A 16,871-nucleotide genomic window follows, 5' to 3' on the forward strand; every position below is an offset into this window, starting at 1 on the left:
CTGCAATGCTTAAACAGATTTCTGGCACATAGGTGCAGTGAAATCATTTCTCATGATCATCAAAAAATCTACAAAGAGCTAACAGACTTTCAAGTCCTTCACATAGCACCCAAAGTATGGCGATTATTTGTTTTTATCTTTCTGAATGTTTTCAGATGAGATATCTGGGATACAGAATTCCATTCCATCATAAAGCACGTGGATATAGCACCTATGAAACACCCATTCCACAAGGACAGAAATGTACATGCTGCAAGTGTGCTGACATGACTCAACTGACCAAGTGCCATTAGGAGAGGAGCACAGAAGCCATGGAGGCACAACCATGAATCTAGAAAATCACAGAACTGCATTGTTGTTGTGCTGTGCTTTAGAAACTTGCAGTGCTGAAGAGGAGCTCTCTGATGTCAGCACAGGACCATAGCTGAACAACCTACAGTTTTGGGGTTGATGAAATAGCGTTACCTTTCTCTTTCTGTTCAGCACATGCAGATTTAACTGTAGTTTGTACTGGAAGCTCTAATAGAGCAGCGGTTGTTTCTATGCCTCTGTTTCTTTTTTTCTTAGCACAATGGGACCGTGGTGCACTGTGAAGGTGTGCCAATGCACCTCATAACCCGAATGGTTTGGCTATGGCAATATACATGATAAGGATATATACTCTCTCATTGTTAGGTTCCATTATCTTCTTTGAGTTCAGTATCTTAGTGACTAAAGGATATATAGCACTAATCCATACTCGTATTTTTTTTCCCAAATAGCCTCATTGCTGTACTACTATCAGCTTACAATGACATGTATAACTAAATGGATGAAGTAAGAAATGTAACGCTAATGTTATTTTTTACAGCTAACAAACTTTAAAGTTTAATTGGTGTAAAACAAGGATAAACTGTAATAAATTTTAGGTCTATTATATCTAGTTAATTAATTAGCTATTCAATATATCAGCAAGACTTTTATTCAAGAAAATATAAGGATATTATGAGGATACTGTACAAAGAAGTACATAGTCAGCTGAAAGCTAATGGGAAGTGTAGTCAGCAATGCCTAGCAGAATACTCTTTATAATGTCACGCTATGTCCTTTGTTTATTGGAGATATACTTTATGCAACCCTTGCAATCTGCAGAAACTTCTTCAAAGATCAACTTAGTGCAATGAAAGGTCATCTTCACTTTTCTGCCCATGGTTTTGACAAATGTACATAGATCACTGTGAAGCTCACAGAGATGCAGGTGTACATGGAAAACTGCTGCGAGATTGGAAGCATTGTGCCTTTTAAAATTTTAAAGTCCCCTCCTTGACACCAACAAACATTCTGGCTGTGCTTGTGTTAGTCAAAACCTAAGCAGATGTTGCTTCCTGTACCAGGGCCAAGGATCATATTCCCAGTATATAAGGCAGACACATGTCAGAGGTCGTTAAGAATTTTTAAGTAGAAATGGAACTTCTTAATCAGATATTCGCCAAACAGAAAATCTCTTGGGAATGAGATGTTGGGCCATGTATTTATTTGCAGTTATTTAAAATAAATTGTTGTATGAGACTAAAAATTGCTTAAAATCTATTTAAAATAAACCCAGCCAGCTAGGTGCAGAAAAATCCAATTATTTCAAAATTACAAAAGTTAGCTCTTCCATTAAATTGTCTGGGTCACTCGGGAAATCATGTGCATCACTTGCAATAAAATTAAAATAAACACATGCCTTGGTTTTCAGCTAGGATGGAGTAATTTTCACAAGAAGCTGAGAAGGGACACAGCCAGGACAGCTGACCCACACTGACCAAAGGGATATTTGTTATAATATGCTGTCATGCTCAGTATATAAAGGGGGAGGCAGTCTGGCCAGGGAGGAGGAATCGCTGCTCAGGGCTGGGCTTGGCACTGGTTTCTGGGAGATGAGAAAATTGCATTCTGTATCACCTGTTCTGTATACACTTTTATTAGTTCTGTTGTTGTTATTTTCCTATTGAATTGCCCTTATTCCAACCCATGAGTTTTACCTTTTTCTTCTGATTCCCCTCCCCATCCTACCAGGCAGAGAGAAGTAAGCAACAGCATCATACCTAGCTGCCAGCCAGGGATAAGCCACATCAATACACTATCAGGAATTTTATCTGTGTTAATTAAAAGATTAGAGAAACACTGTGTAATCATGATGACATATGTGCAATGAAATCATTCTCACTGTTCAAAATCCAGCCAAAATTATTTTGTTGAAAACGTATGAAATTAAAATGAAGAAGTTTGTAGCCTTCATGGACTATTGAATACAGTGATTCTGTCAGAGTTAAAGAACTGATTAAGAAAAATAACAAAACCCTTGGCTCTGCTTAGAAGCACACAGACATAGACTACCAGTTTCACTCTTTCCATACACTAAATCAATGGGGATGTTGGAGAGCAGATGGTCACTTTGGTAATGCCTAAACTATCCAAGATCTGGATACAATATAAACATATTTGTGTGGTACCTTCTGTCCTGTTATCAAGATTCTGCAAGTACATAGCCTCTAGTGTGTACCATACTATATAAGAAGGGAAGATAAACAAATGTACTGCCTTCAGTGATTTCTACCCAGTACAAGTATATCTTCACCATGCCACAGACATGTCCATAATTACTGTTCTCTTTTCTGGAAATACCTCTTGGCTTTTCCAGATCCTTGAGGTGATCTAGGCAGCTTTGTACATTATGCATCTCATTGCTTGCTCCATCATGAGGTGTGGGACAGCTTTATGACCTAGGGGTGCACCATGTACTTCTGTCCGAAAAACAGATGGTACAGGAAGTAAGAGACAGACAGGAGGGGTACAGCTATTTCAGTTGAAGTTAGCTTTACCAGCGAACCAGGAATCAAGAACCCTGGTTCTTAGACAGATACACGGGTCCAAATTCCCTAATCCAATTAGCTGATTTCCTAATCAGCTCTCTTTCAAGTCACATTTCAGGGAAAGTTTTCAAACTACCTTTTGCTAGAATTAGCACAGAAATGTAATCTTACCTTAACAATATATTGCAAAACTTCAAGATGATCTCTGCAATTTTAATTTATTCCTCATTTATTATTAGGGCAAAGTCTTTAATTATCGCACTTAATATTTTTTCCCTCAGGACTCTTTGGTTATTCAATACTCCAAATAAATACTTTAGTAGCATTATAAGATCTGAAAAGGAACTATAACACCAGAAAATACATTGGCTATGATCTTTGCTATCTAGAACAATTACACTGAAAAATACATTTATTCAGTCAGTACAAGAACCTATACTATGCTGTGTGTTACTGTCATTCAGAATTAAGATTGACAACATACAATTTGGCTTCTTTCCAGAAGCAAGGCCAGATGAAGCAGAAATTTTTTACTCAGCTAGTATAAATGCAAGGTGGATCCTTGCAAAGTTGACGGATCAGCTGTTCATTATATAAGGATTATTTTTCTAAAGGCAGTTCAACCTTTGAAATCATATCATATACTGCTGCAAGTTATAGAACTAATTCAGGCATACTGAATTGCCAAAAACTTTAAAAGACGATCAGAAAAGTGATACTTCCTGTCACAGTTTTGTCACCATAACTAGTCATCTTGTAAAAGAGATCTCAGTGGATTCCATTGTGAAAAAAGGTACAGTGCTAATTTATTCTATATACTGAAAGGCAAAGAACAGTTATCTTTGCAGTGATCTCTCAGCTGCTTTTAAGTCCTGAGATGAGAAGCAGTAAGCAGTATATTCCTATATCTGAACAGCAGGCACAGCACGTGCTATAAGTCCGCTGGAGCTTAAATGTTCATCCAGAAAAGGAACTCAAGAGTGGGGATTTAGCAATGCAATGATAAAGAAATTGGGAGAAAATAAGAAATACAGAGTTTCATTAAAACAGACTGTCTCTCCTATCCTTCCCACAGTGTAAAAGTGCCCTTAATTCTGGGAAGGTGTGAAAAGTCTGCCCAACCTCAGCACATCACTGGGATGCTCTGGCTCTTCCCCAGGCTCTTTCCTGACTGTGTTACAACGCTGCTTTTCTTCCTCCACTTGGTTTTGCTAGGAAACAACAGTGCATTATAACAATGTGATTCAGAAACAGTGGAAACGTGTCACATCAAGGATGTTTTAAAACCAGTTTGGGATGCCACTCTGAAAACAGGAGCCCTTTAAACCTGAAAAAGAATACAGAAACAGTAAATTTTACTTCTCATGCTTCAGAATACTGCTGCATACTTCTTGTGCAACATAGCCTTACAATGGAGGAGCAGACTTGAAGGCATCATGAGATTGGTCACCAAGCCAGAAATCACAGCTGAGTGAGTTAACATAAGGGGAGACATCACATAAGCCTTGCAAACAGACCACGCTAAGTGGCACCGTGGTTTACAGATGAGGGAAGGATGCAGCATCCACCTTACTGTGCTGCTCTGAATTTGTGCAGGAAGAGGAAGGCAGAGTAATGCATCTGCAGTCTCAGTGTGGCTCTCCCACAGCAGATGGCTGGAAGTGCAGCCCTCCAGTGCACAGCTACTTGGGAAATCTCTGCAATTCCTGGATCAAATCCCTACTCTGTGCCATTTACAACTGAACTGCAAGGCATTCCCTCCACTCTCTCCATTGCCCCTACGTATTTTATATTCCGTGGCAAAACAGACCTGTTTAATGGCATCCACATGAAGGGCACTGACATATCATCTTTCCATTAGTTGCTGTTACTGGTTAGTAGTCATTTGGAAAAGGTGCTATGGCTGTTTTAGTAGAGGATAAAACCCGTTGATTAGAGAGAAATTGCCACAGGTATTAAAGCTCTGGTTTTTGATAAAGCAGTTCTGCTAAAAAGTTTTGCAAGTGTAACGCAGAAGAACCAATTCAGTTTTTACTGTTTGTCATAACAGTTGTGGGACAATTAAAAACATCTTAGTGGAAGCTGTGAGGCAGATGTACCATGTGTGCCAGCAAAGCCAAGAGGCTTGGAATAGCTCCAATTTTCTCTAGGAGCTACTTGAACTAAAATGTGCTCTTTTTTATCTATTTTGCCAATCTGAGTGGGTTTATAAATCAAGTAACAACGGATGTTTAAAATGTTTTCAGTGGGGGGGTTGTTTTGGGGTTTTGTAGAAATCCTAACTAGCTGACTTCTTGGAAAAAATAATTGGGAGAAAGGAAACTTTTTCTACAAATAGTACTATACTGAAAGTTGCAAATGACTGTGATCCAAGAATTGCTTGGAACTGTGAGGACTAGAGACTCAACCCAATGAACACATCAGAATTGTGCTTTTGGCTTTGGAGATGGAACTGTTAGGTCATCTTAAAATTGTAAGCATGATGAATGGGCAGGTCAGTGCAGTAATCTGCATGGTATGTCGGACAAACCATGTGGGTTTATAGATTTGCCAAGCTGCAAAAGTGCGAGGACAGAGCAAACAGAGGGGCAAGTGTATGAGATGGAGACAGAGAGTCTGGAACAGCAGCTGAAGGTCAGAATAACCCTAAAGGGAAAGAGCTGTCAGGTCAAGAGTGGATCTCCTTCAAGTGCCTCATTTTTCATGCTGGCAACATGTCTGTAGGTCAGAATTAAAATGTTCACACTGTTCTGATGAAGAGGTAAGCGTCAGATAGCTGGTCTGTGTCAAGTAGAGTTCACATATCTACAATATAAAAAAAAAAAATCTCTACTGAAATTTGTGCCAGACCATTATTTACGTGTAAATGTGTGAGTGACTGGGGAGCCTAGACTTCAGACCAAGATCAAATATGTGCTAAGTGATAAACCTGGAGTGAAGTTCCCTGGGCACATAACTAAAAAAAAATGGTAGGTTTCCAATTGTTAATTTTAATGACTTTGGACTTGGTGTACCTTTGTGGGAAATAAAACCAAAAGCAGAACAAGTCCCAGATAGTTCTTGTTGAAGTAGTTATGGCAATAACCTTTTTGGTGAATTAATTGAGTTCCATCTTAAAACATCTAGATTTTGCTCCTCTATACCAAAATGAAGATTGAGTTCTTTACCAATTAGAAACCTTCTGGTTTCTACATACATTCTGGCTAATACATACAAATCATCTGTTGTCTTCAGTGACCTGGAGATCAGTGATTTGGCAAACCATATCCAGTTACCATATTTTTAGTGACATTTTGTTTTACTCTAGTGTCTTGTTTTATGAAGTAAGTTTATAAATTTTCAGCTGTATTTTATTGATATTTTTTAATCTCTGTGAAAAAAGTCATCTAACTACCTCTATTATCTAGATTTCTGCTACTCTCATGAAGATTTGCATTTTTTCTGGTTTGTTTTCCTGCTATTTGTCATTCTTTCATAGATTGGTTCTTGTATTTTTCCTCTTTTCAGGTATCAACATAAGTTCCCAACTTCTTGCTTTAGTAGAACTCCCTTATAACCATGTCAGATCTAAAAGGTCCTTGTTCCAACACTCAGTGTTCATCTGTCAAAGGTAGTTTCTACTGTGAACATACTCCGGTGTTGAACATCAAAACCTCCCTTTCTGAACAAGAATGAGGAATTTATTATTTGTAATAAATTTCAAAACAGATGCCCTTCCAAGGCTCTATTTAATTAGAACAAGGCTGGCAATTCCCAGCCAGGAATTCAGATGATATTCAGTGATATTGCTTAATTAACCCTTCAAGAAAATCCTGAGAGAAGTAAGAATAAGGATTTTCTTGCCTGAGTGATAACACTAACTGGAAGCCACTTGCCAATGGCAAAGTAATTTTTTCAGGGAAAACCTGTACAGTCATTCACCATGCAACTGATGAAAGACTGTGAGAGATTATAGCTGCAGAAATCCAAATGATGGATTTTTCATGCTCTCTTGATGTAACTACTTTCTATGTAAGCTTTATATTTAATAATGCTGATGAAAATGAATCAGCTTTCTACTGGTTTCGAATTTGCAATGTGAAGAATACAAGCTCATTTTCTCTCCCTTACTCTCCCAGTCTTCCAAACGTGATGTAATATCCCCCTCTTCCTGAGGCAGCAGTCTCTCCAGAAATCAAATTACATTTGTTTTTTACTAATTACATTTTTGAGCTTGGCACCCTAGGATGACCATTATGCCTGCTATTCTATTGGCTCTTCACTCTGCCAAAAGCAACAAGTATCAGTTCCTATAATGTGTGACATGAACTGTTAATTAGGCTCAGATGTTCAGCTTTAGTTTTCCATTTTGAAGCTATTAGGAACATGCTAATTGTAACACAGCAGGTAAATAATAATCTGAAACTCTATTTCATAGTCATTACAAGGAAGCTGAGATAAATGTGTGAGTTACAAACGGGTTTAGAAAGCACAGTGGGTTTAATGACTGCTTATACATATTACAAATTTTGACTGTTCTTAGTAGTCAAACACTTATTTATCTTAGAACAAGTTGTACTACAAAAGAGTGCATTTTGATGAGGAGACAGGGGTATCTGTAATGTTACAGCATCTTCCCACTCCATATATACAGGAGAGGGTAAGAGCTTTTCATCCCCTGTACAAGACGGAAATATCTCACTCCTGATACTCACAGTTCTCTGGTGTCCTGCAAGTGCAGGTATGACAAGAGTTGACAGGGGACCCTCCAGAAGAAAGCAATCATACACATAGGTTTGACCAGTCTGATGACAGTGCCAGAAATGTGGTAGGAAATACCAAGATGACTCACTACTGCTGTTGTGGTGAAATGCTGCAATAAGCGTGTGACATTGATGTGAATTACCACTGCTTGCCACTGGCTCTAGCAAATACAATAACCAGGGCATTCAGAAATAGCTCTGCCCTTAAGATTGAGCATTGAAATTGCTTTTTAATTAGTTGTTAACTGAAACTTCCTGGCTCTTTTCCATTTCACGGTCCAACTTCTTTCTGCCTAGGCCCCCAGTTTTTTCCCAGTATATCATTCTAAGGGAAAGAGGTTTGGATAACTGCATTTAAACCATCTCTTATCACAAATCAGACTTGACACTGAACCTACAAAAGGCTGTATCTCACCATACCATCTCCTGCAGCAGGGTTGGGGCACAGAAAGCGACTCTAGCACTCAGAGATTTCCTTGGGTCCATCACAGACAGAGAAGAGTAAAGCAGAGGAAATATTGACATTAATCAAAAAACCCACACACCCCCAACTAAGAAATGTTTCATAAAACGCATTACATGATTAACTAAATCCCAGATTTCCCCAAAGCATTAATTTTTGACTAGCTGGGACCCTTTGTGCTATCTTCTGATAGTTTATGACACATTACCATTTCCTGCAGCTAACAGTTTTTCATCATTCCCACTAAATTTTATGAGGTCTGTCATGGTTTGGTGAATATAAATGTCATTGGCATTGACAGACCAGGCATAATGAGAAATAATCTCAGTACTGGACCATCTTTAAATATATAGTGGGCTGGCTGAGGGCTAGCAGGGCCAGGAGAGAAACATGCAGAATTATGTGACCAAAGGGTATAAACCTCTTTATGGGGGTGAACTTCAACATGCCCAAATAAAGAGTCACACCTCTGACATTACCCACTCTACAGAGTGAGGGAATTTACAGGAATTACTTTTCAGTTGTGATTTCTGACCTTTAAATGTAGAGTTGGAAAAAGTTTTGAGGATTTTTTAATTTCCTGAAAATATCAGAGTGCAACATTTGCAAATGTTTCTTATTTATTCATTATTTACTCCTCTGTATGAGATTGGTGTTGATACACTTTCTCTGATTATTTGCTTTTAAATGTCTTTTGAATTTCCCTGAAAGTACAACTAATTCTCAGTTTTGCTTGGGATATGGATCTTTCAGAGACAGCTCCTTTAAGTCCATATCCCTAATATGCCTCTTTCCCTGCAATATCCAGCAAATCAAAACTTCCCATGCGTACTCAGAATTTTTCCTCTACTAACAGATAGAAAGTGAAACATTTGCCTTATCAGTCAAATACAGTAAAGGCAATTTTTTTCCACTTCTTGAAAAGGCATCTCTATAAATAAAAAGCTGTAGTTCACATACCTTCAATATGGAGCAATACAAAAAATACTCACAGTTGCATAGGATTGTCAGCATTATCAAATGCTGTTAACATAGCTGAACTGAAAACAGATACTCTGACCTCATTCTTGATGACTTGACACCTTCTCCCATGTGTAGGCATTTAAAATGCAACTGGAGGCCTGGTACAAGACCTTTCCATGTCTGCACAGTGTCACCCGGCACTCTGCACATTGGTACCTTCAGTCATGATTCCGGACTTAATTTATCCCCCATTCCCATCGCTTTCTGAAGATCAGCTCCAGGGCACCTCTGTAGCAGAAGCTGCAAAAGCATAAGTGGAAATACATTAAACTACCCTTCCCCTTCCCATTCTTTTGCAATAGTATTGGTAGTCACATGCAAGCGCAGGTTAAAATTACAGCTTTCCCCAGGGGATGTTGCCTTTAGTCTAATCCTTTCCTTAAAAATATGTTTGAAGTCTAGATCCTTTTACTTCACCAGTAAAATTATTACAATGCAATAAGCCTGTTTTAAGAAAAAAAAATTAAAAAGACTCTCCTAAAATTCGTATCAACTAAATTCTAAGAGAAAATAGGATGAAACAGGTGGGACAGGAGTTGCACAAATGTAACAGGGCAGATATAATGGAAGAGAAGTATGTAATAAAAAGAGGCAGCTTTTCCTCCCTCTCCCCTGCAAATAGTAGAGCAACTGAAAGGAAGCAATAGAGCCTGAGAATCACAGACAGAGCATATGAAAAATGGAAACAGACAGAGGAAATTAATAATTTCCTGTACAACCAGAACAATGTTTTCAAGATACACAATAGGTTTACAAATAAAAACAACAAAGGGAGAAAAAGTTTCTAGAGACCATTCTTTCTTCTTGAAATACCAAAACTAGCACAAATATTCTGTATGTTCTAAAATAACCCATTTTGAGAAATTTGGCTAAATTTAGCAAATATATTTTCTTGTTCTTTTTTATACAAGTAAGTGTCTCTGAAATGCATAACAACTTTTAGCCTCGAAGATATATCATAGTAACAGCTTTTTATGTGGATACTAAGAATAGATGGTTAGAATGCTCTTTGCATAAAATTATGTGTGCTTCTTTACAATATTATGTTATTTGCATTAAATAGTAAGTTAAGGATACATTATATTAATTTATCTAGAACATTAGGACATTAATAGCACATGAATAAAACATGCTTTTGGTAATGTAGAGTATAGCAACACATTTTTGAGGGGATGAGAGTCCCTAAAATTTAATGTAGAGAAAAGACACTCTGAGGAGCTGATCACAGCACAGACCAGCACATACTGCTACAGCTCTACTCACATCAGTGACACTGTTTTTTGTCAAGTGAGGGTTTGGAAAGAAACACTCCCTTTCCCCATTAATAGTCATGAAGTAAAGCAGATGTATATATGATTTAGAGCAACTGAGTGATATGGTGCAAGACAGCTGATCCTTTAATCTCCTGCAGCTTGCAAGCAGCTCCAGAGCAGCTCCCACTCCAGGGAAAAGTCATACTATTAGCAACAAGATTTTGGTGTCTAAAGATTTCCAAGCAGTACCAGTTTTCAGCATTGGGAGCAGATGAGCTAAGCACAGGCTAATGTGTCTGGCATCAGTGGCTGCCTTGATGCCCAAAGGGACCCATGAGAAACATACATCTTACAGTTCTTGGCTTTGATTTTAGTATCATAATACATGGCCAGCAAGGTGTAATCGACAGAGACTCTGGTCAGAGGGACAGAGGCTCAAGACAGACAGCTTGTTCAGGTTATTTGGATTCTCCAACACTACTGGAAAACTGAAAAAAGATCAAGAACTGAGCACTCAGTAGGAGCTAAAATCAGCAATTCTCCTTCTTGCTAGGACTGTATCAGAGATAAGACAGCAGCTAGTGCCTAAGAGGATAGGAAGTGTAAGGTTGGTTTTTTTCTTTTTTATTGTACTTCAGTGGTGATTTACTTTGTCTACTGTAGATTTTCTTTTTAAAAATAAATTTGAAATAATTTCTGTTTAAGGGGAACAAAGAACATAGAAATAACTAACATATTGATGACAATTTTCTGTTTCCTTGAGATATAAGGGATACCATCTATCCCACATACTGATTACACTGCAGTTACACTAAACCCTCATCTTCAAAGGATGCATTGACCCTAAACTCACTCTGGAGTACTTTAGTCTTAACATACATGTAATCCTACGAGAAATTCATAATAGGGCAAATTAGTCCCAAAGAATATTGTGGATTTTAAGCCAGATCACCACTCAGTCCTAGCAGCTGCTGGAGTTTACTTCATAAAGATAACAAGATATGTAGTTCAAGCACTGGCATTTTTCTGTAGAATACCTTAGCCAGTGTGGTGGTTTAGCCCTGGCTGGAGGCCAGACACCTACCAAAGTCAGTGTATTACTCCCCTTCTTAGTTGAAGAGGGGAGAAAATATATATTAAGACGCTCAGAAGTCAAAATAAGGACAGGGAGAGATCACTCTGTCATCAACGACGTTGGCAAAACAGACTCAACAGGAAGTGAAGAAGAGAGAAACTACCTACTTTATTACACTACACTACAACGACAAAGAAGAATGAAGAAACCGGAGTTGGGAGCACGACCAGATCTTAAAACATTTCCCCCCCACCATTCCCTTCTTAGCAGACTTTAGTCAGGATTTTGCTTCCTTCTTCCCCTTGCTTGCAGTACAGGGAGGGCAGGGACTGGGAAAACATGGGGTTCTTGGTTACTTCTTCATGAGCTGTTTTCCTCTTTCAGATCTTAAAACACCTCTAACACCCCACCCCTCCCCCCCCCCCCCACTTAGCAGACTTCACTCTAGTCATGATTTCACTCCCTTCTTCCCTCTGATCGCAGCACAGGGGGGGAGGGACTGGAAGATGGGGGCTTCGGTCAGTCCCTTGCAAGTTGGTTTCCTTCTCAGCCGGGGCAGGGGGGCGGGGGGGGGGGGGGGGGAATGGACACGACACACATTCATTCCACACCCTCCCCCTGCTGCACCATGGGGTCTCTCCCACAGGAGATAGTCCTTCACGAACTTCTCCAACATGAATCCTTTCCCTAGGGCTTTATATATTCACCAGCTGCCCTGGCGTGGGTCACTGCTATGGCAGGCACTCATAAATCACAATGTCTCTCAGTCCCAGTCCTCTGCGGGGCCACCAGCCACCCTCAAGCAAACCTGTTGCTGTGCAAATCTCTCTCTCACTCATCTCTGTTTCTCCTCATGGCTGCGAGTGCTGGCAGCGGCTTCTTCCAACGTAGGGTCACAGCATCTCGTCTATGTCTCCACCTGCTCCATCCAGCATGGAGCCCCTCCACGGGCTGCAGGTGGGGTCTCGGCCTTTTCCATGGGTTTCTCCACAGGCTGCAGGGGCATCTTTCTCTCCGGCACCTGGGCCGCCTCCTCCCCCGCCCTGTTCCGGCCTTGGTGTCTGCACAGCTCGTTACATCTTCGCACTCCCTTCTCTGGTGGCAAAACGCAGCTGCTTCCGGGTTGTTTTCTCCTATATGTGATTCTCAGAGGTGCTATGACTATCTCTCAGGCCGTGACTTTGGCCTTGAATTTCTCGTTGTTTATAGTTTAGGCTGGCAGAAAACTTAACTGCCGCTTAAAAAACCCATCTCAGCAGCACAGCCTCACAAAACTGCAACAGCCAGTAAAGGTTTTTACTGGTGCAACTGCAAAAAGATACTTGCATTATTAATTTAACTACCAGTTCTGAGGGTGTTTGAACATCATCAGTGGGGAAAGCCACTGGAAGTCAATAAGATACTTTGGAGGTTCATTAAGCTAATAATTCTATTTAGCACAATTGTGTAATGAAAAAATGACACAAATACTTTGCACAAATAGAACAATGTGTAGGGATTACAATTATTTGGCTTACTAATCAAACCTCCCATTTAGCCTCTTTTCTACAAGTTTAATTTTGTAACCTCATCATGCATGTCATTCCATGAGTCATGGAATAGTTAAACTAGTAAACTACACATAAATCTCATCCCCTAATTGTGAACCTTACTGGAATTTTCCTTGGTGTATGGGGGTTTTGTTTGATTTGCTGAAAATGCTCTGTAACGGTGTTAGTTAATCAAATTCACAATCAGTGGAACTCCAGAGTATGATTCAAAGGTTATTAAAATCAGTAGAAAGTTTTCATGGGTGTTATGGTTTAAGACCAAGCGACAGTGTGAAGGTTAAATGGATTTGGATACCAAACCACCAAATATATGCAGTTGTTTCAATTCCCCAACTTCTCTGATCAGTGGGATAGTCAGTGCCACTCAGGATAGAAGTCAAAGGGGAGTTAGTGTCTTCTTTGAGCAGATAGAGACTTACTAAAGATTAAATTCTATCATCTACTCATGCTCCATTATGATCTACTGATGACACAAACTCCATTACAGATGAGCAGTTCAGCTGTACCTGGAATTCTTGAAGAATTCTACAAGCATTTCTTTTTAACCATTTCCGTGCTGTAAATTTGTAGCTGGCTATCAGACATGAAACTTCAGATGTGCTATGCCTGGCAAAAGTTACATATCAAATATTTTCCTGTGTACTGAAAATTGTACTTCCTACATCATCTAAGTAAGCAAGTTAAATATGAAGATATATGCAAAAGATTTTTCATAAATTATATTCAGTGTGGACTTGACACTTACTTCTTTATATCAACTTTATGGTTGCTCTAAACAGAAAAATTATACCATTTTCACCAATATAAAAGCTATTCATATAAGAAAGGTAAGTATAATTTACAGTACTTCAAGGTTTTTTATGTAAAAAGGATTCTTTTTATAACCAATAAGGAATAAATAAAAGTATTTTGTTCTAAAAATTTGGAAAATTATTCTTATAAATCTGTTTTATGTGGTTAATGTTGTATATCTCTCCCATGTGATAAAATGGAAAATGAAAATTAAATGACCAATCTGTGTCTTCACAATATCATCTATATTCATCTTGCAGAAAATTCCTAACTACTGCAAACATTGATTTATACATGGGTGCTTTACATTTAAAAAGCAAATTTGAACCTCTTGTTACTTGGACCATGAAGATTGTCTGACAGCACAGACTTTAATCTCTAAGACACAATTTGTTCAGCAGCATTAGCACTCAGTAAGAACGTTCTGATACTTTCCTGAGAGCACTCTGGTCTACATGGTGATTAAATCACAATTCTTACCTGCAATGTTAAACTCAGAAAATAAACATGAGCCATGTCAGAACAGTATTAAATACCAAAAGATTGGATAACACAGTGAAGTAATTTTAATGAGATAAAGAGTCTTAAAGAAAAATCAGAGTTCTCACTGTGACTCCTACAGAAAGTAAATATCCATCACTTGGATAGAAACCTCATAAAACACAGGATACCGGAAGGGGGGTGTATGTTTAAAGTCTATATTATCCAGTTTCTTTTAACAACTGCCAAGGATGAATGAGTCTTTGTATACAACAAATGCAAAATTCTTTTAATTTTGTTTTTGTCTTTATGCTTTTTTTTTTAGTTATGCACCCCTGAATGAGTGCCATGAATGCACAAAAAAGTGATTCTCTAGAGCAAGGAAGCTGCAGGACACCTCATCTCACTCTATGAACAAAGATGTGAATCATTATGAGGGAAAATGTGAAAGTGCTTACGGGAAAGTCAGCACCATAACAGTTGTCCTTGAATGTACATAACAAAGTGTGACAGTAGAAACAGAAGACTAAGGAAAATAGAACACAAATATATTTTTCCAAGCCTATATTTGCATCCCACAATCAACACCATCTTTTTTTAAATGCACAAGTACCAAAAGAGGTCATAGTGGCAGCAATGAGAATAAAATACATTTTCATTAGGTTTGGTAGAAAAGGTAGTTTCATAGGGGAATCTGAATAAAGTTAGGAAAAAATAGAAGTAAAAAGGAAGCAGTCAACAAACATAGGAAATCCTAAAAATAATCAGGGCCTAGTGCTATGCTCATATATAGGTAAATTTATATTTTTATATATTATACATATGACACAAAAATGTACATTTTTAATATATATGCATATAATTTTGATTATGCTACATAATATATCATAGAATCATAGAATCATAGGGGTTGGAAGAGACCTCAAGAGATCATCGGGTCCAACCCCCCTCCCAAAGCAGCTCCCTAGCTCATATTGCACAGATAGATATCCAGACGGGTCTTGAATATCTCCAGAGATGGAGACTCCACAACCTCCCTGGGCAGCCTGTCCCAGGGCTCTGTCACCCTCACTGTGAAAAGGTTCTTCCGCGTGTTGGTGCGGAATTTCCTGTGCTCCAACTTGCAGCCATTGCCCCTTGTCCTATCCCCACAGACCACTGAAAAGGGGCTGGCCAATTCCCCCTGCATCTAATACTTAAAATATTTATAAACATTAATAAGGTCCCCCCTTAGTCTTCTTTTCTCTAGGCTGAACAGTCCCAGCTCACTCAGCCTTTCCTCATATGAGAGATGTTCCAGGCCCTTAATCATCTTTGTAGCCTTCCTCTGGACTCTCTCCAGGAGATCCCTGTCTTTTTTGTACCAAGGAGCCCAGAACTGGACACAATACTCCAGGTGGGGCCTGACCAGGGTAGAGTAGAGAGGGAGGATCACCTCCTTCGACCTGCTGGCCACACTACTCCTGATACACCGCAGGACCCCATTGGCTCTCTTATCCACCAGGGCACACTCCTGGCTCATGGCCCACCTGTCATCAACCAGAACCCCCAGGTCATTCGCCAGCCTGTACTGATTCAAGCAGTTATTCCTTCCCAGGTGCAAGACTCTACACTTGCTTTTGTTGAACCTCATCTGGTTTCTCCCTTCCCAGCTCTCCAGCCTGTCCAGGTCTCGCTGAATGGCAGCGCAGTGTTCCTGCATGTCAGCCACTCCTCCCAGCTTTGTATCATCGGGTACTTGCTGAGGGTGGATGCTATTCCCTCATCAAGGTCATCATTAGACAAGACTGGACCCAACACCGTGCCCTGGGGAGCACCGCTAGTCACAGGTCTCCAGTCAATTCTGCTCCACTGATCACCACCCTCTGAGCTCAATCCGACAGCCAATTCTCAACCCACCTCACTGTCCACTCATCTATCCCATGTTCTCTCAGCTTTGCTATCAGGATTTCATGGGAGACAGTATTGAAAGCCTTTCTGAAGTCAAGGTAAACAACATCCACTGCTCTCCCTCCATCTACCCATCCGATGAGTTCATAGAAGGCTATGAGATTGGTCGAGCACGATCTCCCCTTGGTGAATTCATGCTGACTACTCTTCATGATCTTCTCTTCCAATTGCTTGGAGGTGGCATCCAGAACAAGGAGTAATCACAAATACAATGTAATGTAATATGTGTGTACAATATAATGCAACATATGCATATATACGTATCTCCCGCATTTGTAATATTTGACGTCTTGTCCTTCATTTTGGTTTGAGCATCTAAAGGGGGCCTACAAGACCAAACTAAGAGACACCACACAGACTACTGGAATCAAAAGATCTACAAATTAAGAGCACTTAAAGTAATTTTAATTGTTTCCAAGAGGCTAAAATTATAGTAGCTGAATCTAGAACAATTAATTTCTGCTGAGCCTTAATGCATTTGCTTCAGAGACCTTTGATTTATTACAATGCACACAAAGTAAGGGAGGGACTGGGGACACGGGACACTTTTAAAGATATTGTAATAATTCAAATGCTTTCCGTGTGTTCAGATACATGCAGATATGCTTCACTCCCTTGTCTGTGCCAAGTTTCTTCCAGTAGCAGCTTGTTGCCATAGAAAGAACACAACACATGAGAAGATGCTGAACCAGGTGAGAGAGTGAAC

The sequence above is a fragment of the Gallinula chloropus genome, assembly GCF_964237585.1.
Source record: "Gallinula chloropus genome assembly, chromosome: 3".
NCBI classification, from domain to species: Eukaryota; Metazoa; Chordata; class Aves; order Gruiformes; family Rallidae; genus Gallinula; species Gallinula chloropus.